Genomic DNA, 20,652 nt, shown 5'->3' with positions numbered 1-20,652 from the left:
TTTACCAATTGTCCCCACCTACTTCTGGCAATTCCTGCTTCTCTCTAAATGTGTACCATTTGCATGGTTCTTGCATTATAATTCTCTATCACCAAAATTGCTTAGGCATTAATCAGCTCAACCAATTTGCAATTTAGTAGGGATCAGGAGAAGCAAAATAACCTAATGTAACAGAAAAAAATGTTCTGTAGTGACATAATTTAAGCTATTGGGGCAAAAAGAGTTAGTTAAAAATATGATCCATATGAAGTCACAATGTGTGCTTATTGGGTTACTTAATATAGCAGCACTAATAACAGGTCATTTTTACTTACAACATTTAGCAGGTGTTCAACTCCCTGTTATCATTCACTTGTAGGACAGTTGTCTGAGGGCCAAAAAAAATGAGGTACAGGAGAAAAAGAGCCACTGATCAATACATTTGTCAATATTTCTAAGTATTTTTTTTCTTAACTAACAGATTTTATAAAGGATAATTTATGGAGGAAGAAATTTAAAATGGATCAATTTGTTTCCTGATAGTATATTTACATAACAGGTGAATGATATACTCAGGAAAAAAAATATAGTCACGTTACTAATATTGATGATATTCACAATATTTTCTTCTGGAATCTCCTTTTCTCTAGTCACCTCCTTGAACTTCTCAATGTCTTCCTCATGAATATCATTTCCTTTCCCTGAAAATCACCATACATAAAGCAGAAATCTGCCAGTTGGAACCCCTAAGAATTTCTGAATCCAGGAATGAGAAAAATGAATGTGCAAATCAGTTCTCTGTGTGGAAAAATTTGATAGAGTCTCAAATAGGCAACATTTACCATGTCACAGTGTCAGCTGCCTGTCTTGGGTTCATAAGAGGAATGAATCTCAGTCCAAATTGAGGTCAACTTGAATATAGCCATGGCTTAAAATTAGGTGACCTGTTAAGAAATTGTTTCTAGTAAAACTCAATTGTTATTGGAATTACTTTTAAAGGCCTGGTGATCAGTTACCTCCCACCCCTACCAGCTCTTCTTTTCACCCTTCTTTCTTTGTAGGTTATGTTCCAGGGTCCTTAACTCAGTGAACACAGAGACCTAGCCCTTGTGTCCTTAGTAATGAATAGTGTCAATACATACTGATTTTCTGAATAAAAATACTGGCAATGGAAATGTTCTATGACAATGGAAATATTGTCAGGATGTAACACATAGCAAGCAGTGCTCTGATTTCAGTGGCCATGCCTCCTTCATCCACGTTGAGATCATATCCTATCAAAGCATTGTTTGACAAATAAGGAATTTGGAAATCATTTCTACCTGCAGCCATGAGAGAGAGAGAAGATATATATGTGTATAGCCTTACCTAGATGAACCTATTGTAGATTAGCTTTATCATGGCTTATGTAGCATGTTGGTAACGATAAACAGTATATTGATCTCTACTCACTCAAACAGTACAGTGGATAGTAAAATTAATTTTTACAGCAAACAAAGTAGGGAAGTATTTTCCTTATTGCCACATTCTTATACAATTAAACATTTCACATCTTCTAGTCTGCTGAAATATTTTCTAAAACATGCTCTAATGAAGCCAAAATTTCTTTAAAAGACATGTGCCTGTTGTTATATGGCATATAATCAAACACATGTTTAGAAAATCTTTGTGTTTCCTTTATCCAAGGAATTAGTTCATTTCTCTTTAGGACTGAGATTGACAATTCAAAACATTGTGTAACCATGTGCCAAGTACCTACCCTGTACCAGGCAACCTTCTAAACGTTTCATATTAATTATTGCATTTCCTCCTCTCCTCAATCTAGGTGTATTACTTAACAGATTTATAGCTGCCATGAACATAACACAACATAATTTGGAATTAAATCAATTGTACTTGTGAGGATATGCAGGTGTAGGGGAGGAAGACATTTCCTCTACCCTCTCTGGGTTCATCTGACCAGAGAACAAATTAAATTCACATGAGACAGAATAGCAGGAGAAAATTAAACAAAGCTTTATCTAAAATCTGAGGACCATGGCCTGGGGCCTTTCTTCCCAAAGGAAGAAAGGGCACCGAAGAAGTTGGGTGCACAGAGTGGTTATATACCCCCAAAGAGGATGTTTCACATAGGATTGAAATGTCCCTTTTACAATAGTCGTGAGACTGCTCTGTTGGCACAGCGAATGATGGACACAGCAGATAGGTCTGCTGTCTCGGTGAACACAGCAGGGTGGCAGGTCTGTTGTCTCGAGCTGGGTGGTCACAGGTGAGCTGTGTGGTCAAAGGTGAGTGCAGCAATCAGTTCCTAGCCTAAGGAAAGATGCTTATCCTTAAGGAAATGCCAATGGGGGAGAAGTTGCACCTTTATCTTAAGGCCATTTGTTCTTGCCATGGTAAATGTTTAAAGCAGATATACAATGCGTGCTCACTGGCCACGGTCAGGCCCCTTTGGGAAAAAGCAAAGTCAGGCCGAACCAGGCTTACACCAAATGGCCTCCTCATGTACTCCAATATATCCTATTGCTTGCCATTTCCGCCTGTCAATGTATACATGGGAGAGGCTCAGGCAAGCTGAGCAACTCACCAAAGTGGCTGAAACCACCACATTAAATATCATATCCAGCTAAAGACAAAGGAGGATGTTGGGGGTGGGGGGAGTCAGTTACAGGAGGTTACCAGAAACAGGAATAAGATTATTATGCAGATTTAAGTCCTTGCCTTTGGTATTGATTAAGAGTTTCTAGAGAGAAAGTCATCCCCATTCTTCCTGGTACAGAGAGGGAGATGTCTTTACAGATGGAGATCTCCTTTACAATGTAAATGTTTCTTAACAAAGGGCAAGCAAGTTCCACTCCTCAGAGCCTCCCTCACCATCCCAGTTTATCAAAGCAACTAGCCCCAAATAATCCCCACACCAAAGACATAATTTGGGGTGGCCAATGCCAGTCCCCCACACAGGCTTTGACAATCTAAACAACTAATTCAGATCCCACCTTGAGGTTGCACCTCCATCTCTCTGGCTAAGGCCATCCATTCTGCCAAGTTTATAGGGAAAATAATAAATGCTGATCTACTTTGCATTGTCAGTAAATCCTCTAACATCCATTCTCTCTTCTAGCCATAACATAACACCTCATTTAAATCACTCATCAGAATTTGATTTGAATCTATGCTAATTTGTGGTTCCCACTGATATCATTAGTCTGCCAAGCCAATTACAAAATAGCAGTTGTAAAAACTTCAAAGTGTCATAGATAAATCTTGCTCAAGCCTATTCTAAGTCCTTGAGTCTTAGGCTACATGAGGAGAATTTAAATCTGATTTTATGCATGTCTTCAGATTCTTAAAACCAAATGTGTTATCATAGTATTTTTTACAAATGAGGGTTCTGCAGAAAATCTATTTTTAAATAGGTTTATAAAGGTAATGAAGGTTATGGAAGCAATGAAAGTAAATATATGTTCTGAGTGTTATGTTGCTATTAAGGCCACTGTTGGTATTGTGCTTCTTATGGTTACACATTATTTTCTACAAAAGTGAAGCTGAGTAGATTGCAATTCTTTGTTCCCAAGAGGCCTGAACAATATGGCCAGCTCACTTTGTTTCTCCCTTCTTAAGTTGCCATGTCAAATCCATGTAAAAAGGACTAAAAAAATGGAGAAATTATAGGAAAGATGGTAGAAAAAATTGATGATTCAGGCAGAGGAAAAAATAATATAGGGATCAGTAAAATTAAAACACAATTTTAGCAATATCTACTGGTATAAAAGGAGAGTTACTGATAAATGTGTAGGACAAAATGTCAGGTGTATATTTTATTTATTTGTATGTTCATTGTATAGCCACTGTGCTATTTCTTATGTTAGGCAAGGGTTGAAACCACAGATTCATGTACATGTAAATTTTAATCAGATTTTTATACATTAGGCCATTTAAAATTTGGGATGTTGTTTGAGGTCATTAAAAAAAACATACAGATGTAACTATTAACCAACATCTCCATTGCTTCTAAGAGAAACAGTGGTTATGATGAAATGTGCTTGTAATTTAAAGTACTGTGAATTGTTTGGATTTTAAGTAAATCAAACCATACATTGCATAGATTAAGATATTTTAAGATTATTTTAAAAAATGTATTGTATAAAAGCAAAATGACATTGATATTTAAACTCAATATTTCTAGAATTCAGATATAGGAGTTCTTAAAAGAATTTGAGGGCAATGTTTCAACCCTAATACACTTTCATCCGTAAAACACTCATACTGACAATCTCTAATGTAAGCATTTCCTTCTGTTTTTTTTACCCCCAACAATTTTTCAACACATTGTTCATTGACCCTCAAAACTAAAGCACTTTTAAGTTCATTGGTAAAAATAGTAAAAAATTGATGTATAATTCAGGCTTCCATTGTTTCACCCTCATACAACCCTGTGTCAGGTATTATTTGAGTGCCTATAACAACTGTAACTTTTAAAGGAGAAGAAATATGTTGTCCACGATCAAAGAACTCTAGGTGGTTAGAATGTCTTTGTTGACATCTGGTGTCAGAGCAGCAGTTCCACAGACAAGGTGCAGATACGAAACAGGTTGTGTTTAAAGCCAAGAGAACATAGAGAAATGCAAAATTTTAGAGAAGGAGGAAAAATACAAGCCCTAGCTTTAAATATTTTCTCGAAGCTGAGGGGTATAGCTATCAAAACAGGCCTTAGTACTTCTCACAGCGCTGGCAAAGATCTCTTAGATAATATAATAGACAACAAAGAACAACAAACACGAGAAAAATGTTATGGTTTTAATTTAATCAAAACAGAAGCTTCTTATGTGAAAACACTTTAAGAAAAGTAAACACCAAGTCACTTGCATGTATACAAACACACTGCACACACACAAAATCAAACATGCAAAAATGCTGATGTGCGTATATGATATATGGAAATTTTGTGCACACAATATATATAACAATTACATGTGAGGCTGGTCCCATTGCCGAGTGGTTAAGTTTGCCAGCACTGCTTCAGCGGTCCAGGGTTTCATCAATTCAGATCCTGGGCGTGGACATGGCACCGTTCATCAGGCCATACTGAGGTGTCCCACATAGCACAACCAGAAGGACCTACAACTAGAATATACAACTATGTACTGGGGGGGACTTTGGGGAGGAGAAAAAAAAATAAGAAAAATAAGATTGGCAGCAGATCTTAGCTCAGGTGCCAATCTTAAATAAAAAAAAAAAGACTTCCTTTAAAGAAAAAAAACTCTGATAGATTCCTGGGAACATGCTTAGCATTTATGGAAAAGTGAAAGGCAGTGCAACACTCTGAACTGAAAATATATTTAAAAAAATAAAATAAAAATGGCTCATTCCACCTTCAAAAGCATCTTACACATGTCATATTTCTGGTATAACTGTTTAGTCTCCCACACTGTCATCATTTTTCATTTTTTGGTCCCCTCTTTCCACATCATTTATGCTATTATTATCGATTTTCACAGTCAGTATTGTTATTAGTTTAAAATCATTATCCCTGACTCTATTTTGACCAATGAAAGCCTCCCCCCAAAAAAGTTTCTTCATCTTCTCTTCCTCATTTCACTTCTTTTTTTTAATTTATAACTTTATATAAATTTCAAAATACATGTATTTATATAAAAGATTCCTAATTTTAAGAATATGTTTAAAAAAAACCCTAAGTAAGCACATTGGAATATTTACCCTTGTTGGAGAGACTAATGGTTGTGGACCACTTTCTTACACTATATACAAAAACAAACTCAAAATGGATTCAAGATTTAATGTAAGACCTGAAACCATAAAATGCCTAGAATAAAACATAGGTAGTAAAGCTCTTTGACATCAGTCTGAGCAATATTTCTTTGGCTATATCTCTTCAAGCAAGGGTGACAAAAGAAAAATAAACAAATGAAGCTATATCAAAAAAAAAGTTTTGCACAGTGAAGGAAATCAGCAATAAGACAAAAAATCAACCAACTGCATGGGAGGAGATTCCTGCAAATGTCATATCTGATAAGGGGTTACTATCCAAAATATATAAAGAACTTATACAACATAATACCCCAAATCAAAAATTTGATTATAAAATGGGCCGAGGGCCTAAATAGACACTTTTCCAAAGAAGGCATACAGATGGCCAACAAACACTTGAAAAGATGCTCAATGTCACTCATCATCAGGGAAATGCAAATCAAATCCACATTCTCACACCTGTCAGAATGGCTGTTATCAAAAAGAAAACAAATAACTAGTGTTAGTGAGGATGTGGACAAAAGAGAACCCTCGTGCACTCTTAGTGGGAATGTAAATCGATACAGCCGCCATGGAAAACAGCATGGAGGTTTCTCCAAAACTTAAAGAAAGAATTGCCATACATTCCAGAAATTACACTTCTGGGTATTTATCTGAAGAAAACAAAAACATAAATTCAAAAGATATATGCACTGCTATGTTCACTGCAGCATTATTTCCAATAGCTAAGATATGAAAAGAACCTGTGTGTTCATCAATAGATGAATGGATAAAGAATATGTGGTATATATATACATGGAACAACTAATAAGTCATCCATGGAAAGCAACGAAACCCTGTCATTGGTGACAACATGCATGCATCTAGAGGGTATGATGCTAAGTGAAATAAGTCATTTGAATTCTTAATAAAATGCCTGCAATATGGTGTGCATTCCATAAATAATCCTTGAAGCAATGAAGGCTTTAATGAATTTATTAATGATTAAAAATTGCTATAAGTAAGTTCTTCAGGGAAGAGATCATTTTGCGTTATCCACCTGCTCACACTCTTCTGGAACACAGTTCCCCTAGAAGTGAACCACGTTTTACAAATTCCACATGAAAGATTCAGGCTAGTGGTCAGGATCTGTAGGGTTTGAGGAAAATATACCCTTTTGGCTGCTTTTGTCCCTCTTTTTTGAATGAGATGGTTCCATTAGAGCAACCGTGCCACTTTGCTCTCCATGAGATTCTCCAGGAGATTCTCTAGAGGATGGTGGTGTAACTTACGCCACCACTTCAAAGACTCTTCCAAGCACACAACTCAGAGAGTCACGTTCTTGAACATAATCAAGATCTTTCAGTGCAAACATGCAAGTAACAAAGACCTTCTCTCAGGGTTGAACATTTATGAGTGATTTTATTCTGTGTTATTTTTACTTACCTGGTCAGAAATTTCAAGTTGAAAATGCTGTCTACAGTGTCAAAAATCAACACTATGGACAAACTTCTCTAATGGTCCATTCTCATTGATCTTCACTCTATTACTGAATGCTATGTAAGACCTTTTCCATTCTCCTGAAAACTAAAAAGAAAACTAAAAAGAAATTTCAGTCATTCTTTTTTATTTTCTCTGACATCATCCATTATGAGTTTTCCTTTCTTTTTCCACCAGCACTGTCTATCATTATTGGACAAAGCAGGATTTATAAAATAATGTAAAAACCCAAGTCAACTGTAAAACGAGAAATAGAGATATTTCTGAAATAGTTTCAGTTCTGTTATCAAAGCAGAACTCCAGTCCAGCAATTCTCTGGCTTGTTCTCCATCTTATGCAAGTACGGTTGAAATGCATAAGGATCCAATTAATAGATAATATAGACAATACAGAGACAATATAAGACAAGTACAGCAGGATTGTGTAAGCAGCCAATTAATAGAGTGCTTCTGAGTTGGAGGAAGATGGCTAGGCTTAGGTGCACATAAATTTGTATACACATAAAACAACCCCAAAAGGGACACACACAAACACAGACGCACACACAGACACACAGGTGACCTTCTTCTCAGATTCCTTTGCGAGGTCTTCATTTGATGGAGGTATCTGGTCAGTGCCAACCAGAGCAAGTCCAAAGGTGAACTGTAGAATCTTCATCTCTTTGGCAGTTGTTTCCTCTTCTGAAGGAGCTCAGAAGGGGTTACCTATGGGTGAAATTCTGAATTTTTACCTCTTTATATACTATTATTTGTGGATGTGGTGAATCCATTTGTCAGTCATCATAAGAGATCATTCTGTAACGCTGAAAATAAGCATCCTGGTTGGCAGCGATGTATCCTGAAGATCTTTCAGACCTTGGGCACATTACTCATTTTTCCCACACTTCTAGAAAAGATGTTCAGGACTTGGCTGCAGGGTTGTTTGAATCAAGCCTGCATGTCTCGTGTGACATGCACCTCATGGATATTCATCCCTTCTTAGAAAAAACCGTGTCCATCACTTTTTCCCAGATTATTTTCAAGCAAGTCACCTTCTTCCCCAGCACATCTGCTCCCTGTTCCTTGTGGAAGGACTCAAAGATCTCTGTCTTAGGCTTTGAGAGATGTCGACCACAAATGTAAATGCCAAGATACTGTCGAGAAAACCTCTGATCTTCATTGTGTCCCAGGCTCAGAAGTGGGTGAGACGCCTTGCTGGAGGGCACACCATTTAGAAGTTCCCTTTAGAGATGAGGGTTGGGATTGTCCTGGGTATGTCCATACCTCTGACTTTATTATGAATATTAGGTAATTTCATATCTGTGGAAAGCTCATAGAAGAGTGCTTACTGAACCTAGTGAAAACACATCTTTATCAGGTTATTATCTTTTAAGAAACCCAATGAATCACTCTATAAAATAAGGGTCTTTTTGGACAATATTACCATGGTCAGTTTCTTCAAAGTTAAATGAACTTGGTGTTCATCTTTAAGGCTAGTACAATGCAACAACTGTCAGAAGCTTGGTTACTCCACTGCCCTGTCCAGTTGTCACAGAAAACTAACCATCATACCCCCACCCCCACCCAAGCAGCCTTTTCAAATCGTTTTTTTAACCAGCACCCACTCCATGAAATCTTAATACAACAAATAACTGTATACATGGTTATGTGCACGATGGATATCTGGGCTTGGAAGATACAAGAATGTGAGTTTTTTCACCCACGAAGAACCACTTTTTTGCCCTTTTAGGGCAAAATCACCCCCATTGAAAATGCACCCTAGGAAAATCTCCTGAAGTGTAATCACTTGGATTCCACATCCCACTGTGTCATTCCAAGGGGATTTTAGGCATTGCCTTGCATAGCCAAAGTCGCACGCGCTCATTGCTGCACACCGTAATAATAGGTATTATTATTCTTACTGTCCGTATTTTTTAGTCTCCACCTTAATATTCTTAGGGGACAATATGAGGTTCTAAGGACTGAGGCACAGAAGGGGCAGGCTCAGACCCCCAAATGTGAACGGCGGCAGCACGGCTCTTGGCCTTTCCTCCTGTAGTTTTCTCTCCAGAAATTCTCTCCTCCCTGTGCCTCCTGTAAGCCCATTAAGCCACACAAAAGCCCGCAAATCCATCCACGTAGAGAGGGAAAGAGAAATGGCAAAGCTCTGTGACCCCCTATCCGATAGCTGTTCTAACTGCAAGAAACAAGAATGGCAGGTTTTCCTCATAAAAGTGGGTGAAAGGGCAGGACTAGAGGAGATATCCCAGAGTTTCTGCAAGTGTCAGAGGGGGCAGCATCCTGCCTGAAGGAAAGATGCCAGTGTCTCTCCCACTATTCATGCATTTGTTTTAATTTAGTCAGTGTGTGTCGGTTCTTTATTTGGGTCTCAATAAGTGCATTTATTTTGGCAAATGATGAGCATTGCATTGCTGTGGTGATATGCCACTGAGCACTGTTCTTTATCACAACACTTATTTCAATGAATTCTGGGTTGCTTCCCCCCTGCCCCTGAGGTATGGTTCAATATTAGCTAGTCCCACAATTGAAGAAAGAGCTACTATGAGCAGAAAGATATCAGAGTGGAAATGTATGAGAGCTCCTTTTTAAATCCTTCCTAGCAGGATACATGTGCACTCAAGGACCCCACTTGATAACCCTGTCCAAACTGTGGCCATCTGGTAACAGTGTTAGGAGACTAGCCCCTTCTCTTTGGGACGAAGGGGTGTCTTCAGATTTCTGTAAATTAATTACTGGAAATTACAGCAGAGAGCACTGCAGTCATTCACCCTCATGTGTGCTGTCCAGAAAGCCTGGAGTTTCCCAAGTGCTAACCCAAAGGTTGCTGTGCCTTCAGTAGCTCCCTATTGAGCCCAGGCCCGAGGAAGGCCATTATTCTGGCCTGTAGCAGAGAAAGCAGTGACCCACTCAGGTACTAGTCCACAGAGCTTCTGTTCCCAAGTAGGGAGACAGGAAATAAGCCAATGAACTCACAACCTAGAAGATTGCAGGTGTTGATGACAGTTATAAGGAAACATAGCACATGGTCCAGGCAGAGGGTGGTGGAGGGCATTTAAGTAGAGATCTCAAATGGAGGAAGAAGTATAAGCATAAATGATTTCAGAAAGAGGGACTAGTAACTCTGATGCCTTTTTTAAAAAATTGTTAATTTTGTTAAAATACATGGAACTTGTTTACCATCTTAACCATTTTTTTTAAAGATTGGCATCTTTACTAACATCTGTTGCCAATCTTTTTTCTATTCTTCTTCTTCTTCCCAAAGCCCCCCAGGTCATAGTTGTATATGCTAGTTGTAGATCCTTCTGGTTCTGCTATGAGGGATGCAGCTTCAGCATGGCCTGATGAGCCGTGCCAGTCCAAGCCGAGGATGCGAAATGGTGAAACCCCGGGCACCCAAATCGAAGCAGGTGAACTTAATCACTTGGCCATGGGTCCAGCCAGTCGTAACCATTTTTTAAGTTCAATGGTGATAAGTACATTCACACTGCTGTGCAACCAATCTCGAGAACTCTTTTCATCTTGCAATACTGAAACTCTGTCGGCACTAACTCCCCTTTCCCCTCTCCCAGCCCCTGGCAACCACCGTTGTCTTTTCTGTCTCTATGAACTTGACTCCTCCAGGGACTTCATGTAAATGGAATCATACAGTATCTGTCTTTTTGTGACTGGCTTATTTCACTGAGCATCACGTTTACCAGGTCCATCCTTGTTGTAGCCTGGGTCAGAATATTCTCCATTGTAAGGCTGAATACTATTCCCTGGGATGTATCTCACATCTTGTTTCTCATTCATCCATTGGTGGACACTAGGGTTGCTTCCACATGTTGACTATTTTGAAGATTGCTATTATGGACAAAATGAAACACGAAGAATCAGAAGAATGGGACTACAATAGAGAGGGGAATGGATAAAAGAGAATATAGTTTAAAATTGAGCTTGCAAGTATTTAAAATACTAGCAGGATAGGGAATCTCAGATGGTGCACAAGCAATATCTGAAACAGTAAAGGGCGAGGACTTTCCAATACTGAAGGGAGATATCGTGCTAGGGACTCAAGAAGCGGTCCACAGCCCAAGAAGAGCAGACAACAAGAGATCCACACAGAGATCTATCTGAGCAAAACTGGCACACCCGAACACTACGTGGAAATCTTAATATATTGAGAGAAAAAGTGTTCAAAGGGGGTAGATTGCCTGGAGAGTAGGAACTTACAGGATGGATCGCTGAATTCTCTACAAAAACAATGGAAATCTTAATGATACAGTAAAATAGTCTACTATCAAACTGACTTACTAAATTGAAAGGGAAATAAAGATATTTTCACAGAATCAAAAATCTAGAGAGTCTGTCTTAGTGTGCCAATATTTAGGGAAACAGAGACAGAAGAAATGGATCTCAGAGAAAAGTTTGAAGGTGAAGAAAGGAAGAAAAATCAATGTGACTGGCAAATACCAGGGAAAACCAAAATAATATTGAGATAAAAATTTGATAATGACATTATGAGTTTAAATATGTTTATATAATTAAAATAAATGTAAGAATGATGTTTTTGAATTAGATATAGGTAAATTTCTTAATACCCTTGTATTATCTGACAGGAAAAATTGAGTTAATATGAGACATTGATAGGTCAATACCATGCCATAATCCCTAGGCATATCATTAAGAGATTAATAGGGGCCAGCCCCGTGGCCCAGTGGTTAAGTTCATGCGGTCTGCTGCGGGTACCCAGGGTTTCTCTGGTTCAGATCCTGGCCACGGACATGGCACCACTCGTCAGGCCACGTTGAGGCGGCATCCCATATGCCACAACTAGAAGGACCTGCAACTAAGATATACAGCTATGTACCAGGGGGGATCTGGGGAGGTAAAGCAGAAGAAAAAAAAAAAAGCCTGGCCACAATTGCTAGCTCAGGTGCCAATCTTAAAAAAAAAAGAGAGATTAATAACTGTCTATATCTCCTGGTTTTATTGGAAAGGAATATAAAAGATGGACAAATAATTTGTTGAGAAAACATGGACTAACAAAGATCATCAATGAAATTATATGTGTATAGATATATAAAACCTATTCAATTTTATATATTATAGTATATAATGTACCTATATTTTATCTATACAATATATATGTGTGTAGATGTGAGTACCTACATGTACAGTAATAAAATTGGTTAAAATGTGCTACTGTCTCAAGTAAGATACAAAGAGAGCCAGACTGGATGAAAAGTGTCCAATATATGCTATTGACCAGACATATTTCTTAGATACAAAGATCAGAAAGATTGAAAAGGAATATACCATGAAAATTGTAAAAAACCTGTGGAGAAATAAAACTTCCCTGGCTTGCTGAGTGCTCCTGTAATAAACTACTTTAGGCCCCCAGGACACTGAGATGTATATAATACAAATTTAGAAAATGTCTGCTTTCATTTCTCCAAGAAACATTTTCATATACCATAAGGATTAGATGTGTGGACATTTGTTTCTCTAGTACAGGGAAAAATTGCTCTGATCAACTAGGAGAATAAAACGTCTCTTATCTCCCCCAAAGACAAGTGGTTAGAGCTCAGACTCACCCCCGGGTTAAGCCCCAAGTGTCCTAGAGGACTGGTGTCCACTTAGGGTATTTATACTTCAAGAAGGAGTGATCCCATGACCTTCTAACCACTTGTAGGGGACAAAAATGACAGGAGTTTTCAGGCTCCTGGTGAGATTTCACTTACATTCCAAACAGCTGGAGTAAGGGGACCTCTTCAGGGGACAGCTGCCTCCTTCCCCTATAAACTCAGAGAAAAGTATCTTTTCCTGCTCCCGAAGTTATAGGGCGTTAGGCTGCTCACTTTGGGCAACTGACCTGTTTCTCATTGAATCCCCAGTGCATAAGGCCTGAGACATGAAGAATGCCTTTATTACTTGCTGTGAGCCTTTTAATAAGAAATGCATCTCTGAACCAGAACACCTTGTGTGCACATGTGGCATAAAATTAATAAAAATCCAACAAACACTAAATGTAAAGAAGCTGCTATGGTTATAGTAATATCAGAGAACATAACAAAAACTGCAAGAGGAAAGAAAAAAAAGAAACACTATACAGTAACCACAGATGAAATACATCAGGATGGTATAACATTTATAAAGTGTATGTGATGAACACGAAATCCAGACATCACCATAGCAGATATTGACAGAACTATGAATCCAAAACTAGAGTGGGAGATTTTACCACACTTCTCGCCGGACTGATAGGAATCTTCAATAAAATGTCACTGAAGATATAGACAGTTTGGAAAACAAACTTCATCGAGTTGAACTCATTAATATATCTAAAACATTGTGCAGAACCACAGAAGAATGCTTGTACTTTAAAAAGCAAAGCAAAATTTTCTATCTGCTGAAAGTTCAGGGAAGTCTCACAAATTACAAAGAGTAAAATCCTACAGATTATTGTGCGGTTAAGTAGTATATCATAAGCCAAAGGAGAACTAGAAGGTACTCATACATTTGGAATTTAGAAATTTATTCTTTTTAAAAGATGAATCCAAGAAAAATAAAATGGAAATTGGAAAATATTTTTAATTTAATGGGAGGATATATACGAAGTCTTGGTCTAAATGCTTTACACATATCTCTTTAGATTCTTATGGCCACTCTCTGAAGTGTGGGTCCTTAGTATCTCTAAATTACAGATGAAGACACAGAGGTCTAGAAAGTTCAGGTAACTTGACCAAATGCAGCTGTTACGTTGGGATAAGATGTAAACAAAATTATCAGAAAAAAGAAACAGACCATTTCTAAGACTTTTAAATAATAATTGGTTGTAATCTCTTGAGTCTTCACTTTACACCTGTGAAATCGCGTACAGATGGGAAAATTGTCAGTGGGCATATAAGCATTTTAGAAATGTGGGCTCTTATCAAAATAGAAAGCCACTTTTGGGTTTTGAATCCAGAAATGCCGTGCTCTAACTTACACTTTGAACAAGATTATATGGGAGATTTCCTGACAGTAGCTGGGCCGAGTGAAGGGGGAGCGGGGAGACCACTCAGGGATCTTGTCAAAGAAGAGAGCAATGGCTAAGAGGGTGGTAGTTGGTCTGAGTGGAAATTGTATCACTAATGACTAGTGTTTGGTTCCTGCAAAGGTTTTTTTTGTTTGTTTGTTTGTTTTCTTTCAAGATTGGCACCTGGGCTAACAACTGTTGCCAATCTCCTTTTTTCTTTCTCTGCTTTATCTCCCCAAACCCCCTCTGTACACAGTTGTATATCTTAGTTGCACATCCTTCTAGTTGTGAGATGTGGGACGCCACCTCAACGTGGCCTGACGAATGGTGCCATGTCCGCGCCCAGGATCCGAACCCTGGGCCGCTGCAGTGGAGCGCACGAACTTAACCACTCGGCCACGGAGCCGGCCCCTGCAAAGGTTTTGAAATAGAATCTTCGTGATCTGCAGGCACATTGGAGATAAGTTGGGAAAGATCAAAAATAGTCAAAGAACACCACAAAATTTAGACGTCTGCAGACTTCTAAGACTCAGAAAACTAAACTTGGGTAAGTTTGGGGCACATGGTGTTGAGTTGTGTTCAGACATATCATGTGTGAGAAATACGTTAGACATTTTATCAACCGCTTGGCTGGTGTATCAAACAGCCAACAGCAGTGGTGGATTACATGAGTCAGTATTTATTTTGACCTCCTGGCCATGCAAGCTGCAGCTTGTATAAGCTTCTGCTCCATGTTTTCTCATTGCAAGGTGCAAGCTGAGGAATAGCTCTGTATGTGGGACGTGCCCACTTTCCTGGCAAAGAGAAAGGACAGGAAGGAGTCTGTACTGAACCCCACAATCACACTTAAAGTTTCTTCTCAGAGGTGGCACATGGCATGCCTGCTGGAGAATGTCTCATGTGGTAAGAACTTGACATTATCTATTGCATTTAGCCATGTGGAGGTCACTGAAAAGTCATTGAAATGTGGGTGGAATCTGGTCAGTCATGGGCAAACTTCTCTTCATATATCAGCTCATATACGTTCCTTATGTAAGCCACATTCTGCCCTAGGCTATGGAGTGAATTCAAGAGAGACATGAAGGGAGAAATAAAAGTACATGAGTCTAAACAACTCTCTTGAGGAATTTTGCAAGAAGAAAAGAGAAACGTGGCATATTTGGAGAGAAATATGTGCTGAAGAAACTTTTGTTATTGTTTTCCTCTTAGTTAAGAGGAATGATCAAAATAAACAAGCAGCATAACAGAATAAATGATTCAGGAGAATGAAATAACCACATATAGCAAATACATATTTCTTAAACCACATAATCATGTTGGCAAGACTAAAGAAATGGTTAAACCATCAAGAGTGACTAATGAGTGAATAATGGGTGGTGATATTTAAGCTGAAACCTGAGGTTGAGCAGAAATCAACTAAGCGTCTGTCATAGAGATAATAGGCTGTAGAGAACTAAGAGTGGTTAAATGTTGACCAGTTGGTACAGCTAACAAATTATTCTGGTAACAACATCTTGGCTTAGATAAGGATGTTGCCTTCAAGCCTATAAGAGGATTTTTCTTTTATGGAATCTATAAAGAATACATGATTTCCCCTTTCAATGACAACATAGCATCTATCCATTAAATGTATATTTACATCAATTTGGTTACCCCGAGTCAAGTAGAAGTAGAAGAATGTTTGGTCCTATTTGGGCCCACACATGCTTACTAGATGACAAACATCTTTGAACAGCTGGATGTAAAAGCATGGATTGAAACTATCTTTGCAAACAAGACCAGGGCTGAATTTATTTGACAAGGGGAAAAAAGAACTTCAAAATCTGTAAAACTGCTATTTTGCGTTGGGCATTAGGATTAAGAATGTATGTTTTGCTATGGCTCAGTAGGTCTTAGCATTAAACTTCTACACAATCAGAAAACTCTTTCACCATTTTCATCCCTGTGTATATACACATGAAAATAACAGTCAATCTTGTGGGCAATTATGTCCACATCTCTGGGGGCAGACCACCAGTCTTTGAACAACACTCAGCAGAGAGAATGCGGCAATATGAACACCCTCTCATAATTCTCCACGTTTCCCCTGAAACCTACAGATTATATTGAATATGAAAATCTTCAATGAAATAATCTCACCAAACGGCCAGTACCAACAACTCCAAGCTGTTCTCAATCTCACTCCTGACACAGGATGTTCTATTCAAGGAAGTTGGTTCCCCAAACTCCAATAGATCTTCCTCCACCTTTTGAATATTGTTCACGAAAACACCTAATGCTTGCTTTGGCTTATTCTTGATTCAAAAAAAAAAAAAATTGAAAACCTCTTTTTATTGTAATTCAAATAGCTTCTCCAGTCCTCTTTCCTTAAGAAGTCAAAAATGGACAATTTTCTACTATTTTCCCTCTTTCATTCTATTAAACATTGCATTTTTGATAACTGTCTATATTGCATAAAATACCCGTAAATGTTCTGCATAGATCATTTTTTTAAAATCAAACTCCATGTATATATGAAAATTTCCTACAAAGCATTCCCTGTAAAAAGTTGTTCAATAAAAGACCGTTTATTTTTTCTTCACTTCCAGGAGTGTTTATGATTATACAAAGGAGCAGAATTAAAAGATCTGACTTTGAATGCATTTCCATGAACTGCTGGTAGAGAGAACAATATTATATAGAAATTCTAATAAACTTATCCAAATCATCAATATTTTAAATATTAAATTCCAGGAAGCAGGGACTGTGTTCAATTTTCTGAGTCTAATAGAGTTTCTTATCATTTACAGACTAGAGATCAATAAGTAAAAGATAAATAACTTTAAATTGTAAGTCTAGTTTAAACATTATGTGGACTTTCCATTTATATTATACCTTTAGTGAGAGACACCAAATGGACAAGACAGTTGTTTCAAAGACGAGAGCAGTTGGTTGAACATGGTTGTTTATTTTCTGAAAGAAGAGAGAAAAAAAGTTAGTTGTTATTTTTAAAATAAACATTTCAGAGATTTCTCGTAATAATTTGTGTAAAATAGACTAAATGAAATTTTTCCTGACTTCTCCATAAAGTATTAACAAAAAAGTTTGGCACAGACTAAAATGCAAAGGCTCCAAGTTCTACCTTTTCTAGACTGTCCAATATTTTCCAAGGCCATTCTGTTTCAAGTTGTTGCCTGTGCAAAAGTGTTCCAAAGAAACAGCCATCTTGACCACTGCGTACATACAAATCTTGTGATGTTCGTTGCCACTTGTAAAATGCCAAAGTCTTCCCAGGGAAAACTTCTCTGCCACCATCCTCTGTCTTTGGACGTCTGACGGGATGCCCCACGTTCACAGTCCTCCTTCACTTGTTTTCTCTCCACCCCACATCTAATCCCTCATCAAGTGCTGCCAGCCTCCCACCGGCCTCATTACAGCCATTGTGGGCTAGCACTTGAATGACCACATGGCTGCCTAAATGACCTCTCTCTCCCTCTCCTGTTCTTCCACAAGCAGTTCTAAGCAAAGCAGCCTAATGTTCTTGTTAAAGTGCCAGTGGGTTCACAGAACCTCCTTGCCTTCTTTCTTAGTCACTCTGAATTATGCCAAAGTCGCTATGAATCTTATAGGGTCACCCCTGACCTGGCCTTCAGACCCACCCTGACCTCACATGCTTCCTCTCTCATGCTCATCTCTTGACTCCTGATACACAACTCTGCTTGCTTCCTCCCAATCTCGCAGGGATCTAGTCATCCCAGGATAATTCATTCCTTTCCATGTGGCAGGGACATGGTCACCCCAGGTGTTTGCTTCATGTCCGTGTGTCAGTGACATAGTCATCCATAATCATCTCATGGTGCTTGCTTCATGTCCACGTGGCAGGGACATAGTCATCCCACAGAGCTTGCTTCATGACCACATGGCAGGGGCAGAGTCATCCTATGACGTTGTTTCCTGTCCACGTGGCAAGGACATAGTCATCCCCTGGTGCTTGCCCTTGCTCTTCTTTCTCTCTGGAGTCATCTTCCTTCAATCATTATAAGGCTTCCTCCATCAGGCCCATTAACCTATCTCAGCTGTTGTCGCTGCATTATTTTGCACAGCACGCTAATCAACATCTGACATTGTATATGTTTATTTACTTGTTTGCCTGCCTTTTCCCACACGAATGGGAAACCTCATAGGACGAGGGTCTTGTAAGCTGCCTCAATGCTTTACATCCAGCACCTATAAAAGCGATCAATCAACATTTGCAGAAAGACTGCACATAATGTTTCCAGTCTCTAGCCATGGTTTCTAAAAGGTCCCTCACTCTGTCCTCATGCTTCTCTCTGCCTCCTCAGAGTGTGTGCAAAGGAGCGTGCTTCTGTGTCACAAGTCGTCTTGATGTGGAAAATTCCTTCACTGATCCCCACCAGGAGTCCACTCCTGTAGTTTTTTCAGGAATTTTACCAGTGATGTGGTTGGTCACTAAGAAGGATCCCATCACAATCTGTCCTTCCATCTTCTCTCTCAAACTTTCATTCTGCCCATTTATTCTGAAGCTATCTTTTTCCATTCTTCCCTTCATACTTCTTTACTTATATTATACTTAAGTATTATCCCAGGCCTCAGGCTTCCCTCTAAGAAAAGCAAAGAACACTTAAAATTATTCTTAGAAAAAATGGTGGGGTGAGCTTACCCGGGATTCTCTCCCCTCCAAAATACAACAAAAGATTGGAAGAACTGAATTTCAGAGAATAAACATAATGCCAGCTCGTTAGAGACCTACAATACCAAGAAGGCGGAGATCATAAACCTAGCTTTACCCCTTTGGAGGCGCTGGAACGGTAGGAGAGAACATCGCTCCCTCCCCTAGAGTCTGCGATCGCTGCCGCGCCGGTCGGGAAGGAGCGGGGGAGGGGCCGTGCGACCAGGGGATCATCCAGGACTCCTGCCGCTGATTCAGTGGAGACCCGCTGACGGGGGGGGAAAGCTTCTGTCTGCGGGGACCCTATAAATCAAGGGCCTTGGGAGACCAGAGAACAGAACTGATCTGAACCCAGACCGGCGCGTGTGAGTAACAGCCCCTCCCCCCTAACAAAGCCAGTGGGCGCAGCCATCTTGCCCCGAAGACGGAGAGCTAACATGCCGCTCTCGACCCCCATCTAGTGGCGACAGGCTGTAACTGCAGCTGAATTCTACCACCATGAGAAAAAACAGCTCCTCTACCGTCCAGCAATTTATAAAAGCCCCAGACCAGAAGGAAAACAATAAAAACACAGAATTAAGTCCTGAGGACTTGGAATTAGGTAAACTAAGTGATAATGAATTCAGAGCAGCTGTAATCAAAAAACTCAATGAGGTAGAGAGAAAGATAGAGAAACAAGCCGAGTTCTGGAGTTACTTCACAAAAGAGATTGAAATCATAAACAAGAATCAAACAGAATTACTTGAGATGAAAAACACAATGGACCAGATAAAACAGAATACGGATTCCCTGAATGCCCGTGTAGACAACCTAGAAGAGTAAAACAGCATAATCGAGGACAGACAGGCTGAATGGCGCCAGACAGAGGAAGAAAGAGAACTAAGAATTTAAAAAAATGAGGAAAATCTCCGAGAGATAATGGATTCAATGAGGAGTAAGAACATAAGGATCATAGGAATTCCTGAGAATATGGAAAAGGAAAATGGAGCAGAAAGTGTGCTTAATGAAATTATTGAAGAGAATTTCCCAAATCTAGGGATCAACAGAGAAATGTGTGTAGAGGAGGGTTTTAGATCTCCTAGATTTGTCAATGTAAAAAGACCCACTGCAAGGCACATAATAGTAAAGCTGGCAAATAGGAATGATAAGGAAAGAATACTCAGGGAAGTAAGAAAAAAAAAGAGAATAACCTATAAAGGAGCCCCTATCAGACTGTCAGCGGATTTCTCTACAGAAACTCTACAAGCTAGGAGAGAATGGAGTGATATATTCAAACCTTTAAAGGATAAAAACCTTCAGCCAAGAATACTCTATCCAGCAAGAATTTCCTTCAGATATGAGGGAGAAATTAAATCTTTTCCAGACAAACAAAAGTTAAGGGAATTTGTAACTAAAAGCCCTCCATTACAAGAAATCCTCAAGAAGGCTCTCATACTTGAAAAAAGAAAAAAGGGAGAAAGGGGACACAAGCCACAGACTAGGGAGACCGATGGATAGAACCAGAACAGGATAGCAAATATTCAACTATAGCATTAGGGTAAAAATAAGGGAACTACCAAAACAAGGACGATCTTAGCACTCTAACTACAAATTAATAAGATGAGTTGGAATAAAAAATGAAAATAATTATTTAGGAGGGGAAGAGCAAAGGGTCTAAATCAGTATTGGTCGAGTAAGTAAGAGACCACCAGAGAATAGACTATATTATACACGAGATTCTAAATACAAACTTCAAGGTAGACACTAAAATAAAGTAC

At 38.9% G+C, this 20,652-nt stretch overlaps 1 long non-coding RNA gene across 1 annotated transcript; it reads right to left on the bottom strand.

The window, feature by feature from the left end:
• Positions 1-13,121: 13,121 nt before the first annotated feature.
• LOC106822232 (uncharacterized) lies at positions 13,122-17,824 on the bottom strand. Its single transcript, XR_011499788.1, has 3 exons — positions 17,348-17,824; positions 17,101-17,178; positions 13,122-14,637 (listed from the first exon to the last, which is right to left on the bottom strand). It is a non-coding gene; the product is annotated as an uncharacterized lncRNA (long non-coding RNA).
• Positions 17,825-20,652: the final 2,828 nt, after the last annotated feature.

Source organism: Equus asinus, chromosome X (genome assembly GCF_041296235.1).
Source record: "Equus asinus isolate D_3611 breed Donkey chromosome X, EquAss-T2T_v2, whole genome shotgun sequence".
Lineage (NCBI taxonomy): Eukaryota > Metazoa > Chordata > Mammalia > Perissodactyla > Equidae > Equus > Equus asinus.
Note: the sequence above shows the minus strand (reverse complement) of the source record. Positions and strands in the feature narration are given on the sequence as shown.